At 54.9% G+C, this 2,694-nt stretch overlaps 1 pseudogene; it reads right to left on the bottom strand.

Annotated features, from left to right (window-relative positions):
• Positions 1–521: 521 nt before the first annotated feature.
• On the bottom strand, positions 522–2,373 carry LOC100587130 (annotated as a pseudogene).
• Between the last annotated feature and the right edge of the window lie 321 nt (positions 2,374–2,694).

The following is a 2,694-nucleotide window of genomic DNA, read 5'->3' as shown; positions in this document are numbered from 1 at the left end:
GGAAACCATCATTCTCAGCAAACTGTCGCAAGAGCGAAAAACCAAACACCGCATGTTCTCACTCATAGGTGGGAACTGAACAATGAGAACACTTGGATACAGGAAGGGGAACATCACACACCAGGGCTTGTTGTGGGGTGGGGGAGGGGGGAGGGATAGCATTAGGAGATATACCTAATGTAAATGACGAGTTAATGGGTGCAGCACACCAACATGGCACATGTATACATATGTAACAAACCTGCACGTTGTGCACATGTACCCTAGAACTTAAAGTATAATTAAAAAAAAAATATATATATATATATATAAGAAAAAGCATGTGAAACTCACAAGGGGTGAGATAGTGAGGGCCCGGCACGCTCCCAAGCCCCTGAGCCCCCGTGCTTGCCTCAAGGGCTCCCCTATACTCCTCAAGGCAGCCATCGCTCTCTTGCCAAAGAAAACCGAAGCGCGCAAACAGAAAAAAATGGAAAAAAAAAAAGATTTTTCACAGATGAAGAAGTTCACATTCATTCGATTCATTGAGCCTGCTGCTGTCCCTGCTGCATGGCTGCCGGGACCTGGGGTCTGTCCGTAGTAAGCAGCTTGCTGTCTGTAATATTCTCCCCCGACAGCACTGTAGTCTGGCTGGGAGCCTGGGGGAGCTCCTGGACCCCCTCCGGTGGCCATTTGGCGCCTGCTTCTTGTAGTACTCTTCCGAGGCCTTCGTGCAGTCCTGCTGCCGGGAGCTTCCGGCTGCTGGGGCTGCTGGCCGATCTTTTTGTAATACTCTTCCCAGGCCTTAGGGTAGTCCGACTGAGCGGTGGGCGGGGACTGAGGGGGCTCACTTTGAGCGGGTGGAGCCCTGGGGACCTGCGCGGGGCCGGCGACGGGGCTGGGGACTGCTGGTAGTAGTGTGAGTGGTAGGCGGCCCATGTGGCGTTGGGGTCCGCGGTAGCCGCAGCTGCTTTGCTTGGGTGGTGAGGAGCAGGCGGTTGCCACTGGGGGTAGGTATTGTCCCAGCCCTGGTGAGGAGGGAGCCCCCCGGCATGCAGGGGAGCCCAGGTGGCCCCTGGTTGAAGGGACCCCTCGATAAGCTGCTTGGCTTGTTGAATCTGCTGGGGCGAACCCTGGATGATGAACAACTTGAAGTTGGGATCGCTACTGGGTGATAGCTGCCGGGAGATCTCTACGAAGGCTCCAGTCTGCTGGTATATGATTTCACGTTCTGGCCACCTCGGCCGATGACCAGCTGGCACTTGTGAGTGGGGATGGAGAAGGTCATCTCCCTACCAGGGGGCCCCCAATTGCCTTGGCCTGTTCCTTGACCTCCCTGGAAGCATGCGTGGACCCCTTGGAGGGCCTGGGGACCACTCCTGAGGCTCTGGAGGTCGTTGATGATCCGGGCTGCGTGCTCGCACCTGTCTGGGGACCCCATTATATGAGCAATCTTCTTGTGCCCTGTCCCGTCATCTTGCTTGAACTGTATCCGCACGCCAGCGTCATTCTGGATCTTCTTGATCATCTCTTCTCTCGGGCCAATGACTACGCCGACAGAATGCCTGGGCACCTGCACATCGATGCCCCCGCCGATCCGAGATCCGTAATCATTCCAGTCCCCAAAGCCGCCTTGATCACGTCCCCAGAGGATGTCTATCACCATCTGGCAGGCTTGCTGCACTTTGTAAGGATCCCCAGGGATCCGGAGATGGTTGTCCACCTTCGTATTCTGAGAACCATCTTGAATTAAGATCTTCTTCACTCCAGCGTATTCCTGAAGCTGCTTCATGGTCTCCCCGCCCTTGGCGATGACCAGGCCGGCCTTGCCCGCAGGGATCATGTCCTGTACAGTGCCGTTCTGGCCCCCGTTGGCGTTGTCGTGGAACTGTCTTGGGGGTCCCCCATGACCCCGAGACACAATGTCATCCAGCATCATCTTCACTTTCTGGAGAGATTCTGGGGCTCTTGTCAAGGACACACTGTGCTTGGGTAGGCCACTGCTGTCTGGAGTAATCTGTACTTTGCAGGCTGAATCCTGTTGGATTTTGTCAATTTGTTCGCCCCCTCTGCCAAAGATCAGGCCCACCACGCCGTCTGGGACCCTGTACTCTTCTGTCATTGAAGTCCTTGGGGGACGATGGATGGGTCCAAGTTGAGAACTGATTGAGTCTCCCTGGGAAGCCAGCTTCTTGCTCTCCGGTTGATCTCCATCTTCCAACTGTCTCTTATGGCCCCCCAGACCAAAATCAGGAGTGCTGTTATTCACTGTCGTTGCACCATCACCTCCAATTTTGGCCGCTATCTTGGGAGGAGCCAGTCTCCAGCCCCGAAGGCATTGAGACAGCCCAGGAGCCGGTCTGTTTCCTGAAAGGAGGCAAAGTCCTCTCATTCTACCGACCTCCACCCCTCCAGGCCATGGGGAGGCTGTAAATGGAGCTGAAGAGGTCAGTCCTAGCAGCATGTGACACCTTCTTGTTGTCATCATGCCTAATACACGGTGGTGGGAGACCCTCTCCTCTTTCCCCCAAAGAGACAGACCACCTTACAAGCCACCAAACTTCCAAAAACCAGTTCCTATGCTCATTTTCCCCATTTCGCCCAAGTGCTCAGCCCTAGATAATTCCCCTATACACTTTCCTGACTCAAGAGGAAGGACTGTCTCTCCCATCCCCACAATGCCCCTTCCTCCAAGGGAGGGAACAGAAATGGGAT

Source organism: Nomascus leucogenys, chromosome 1a, assembly GCF_006542625.1.
Source record: "Nomascus leucogenys isolate Asia chromosome 1a, Asia_NLE_v1, whole genome shotgun sequence".
Classification (NCBI taxonomy): Eukaryota; Metazoa; Chordata; class Mammalia; order Primates; family Hylobatidae; genus Nomascus; species Nomascus leucogenys.
This window is presented reverse-complemented; position numbering and strand designations above follow the sequence as displayed.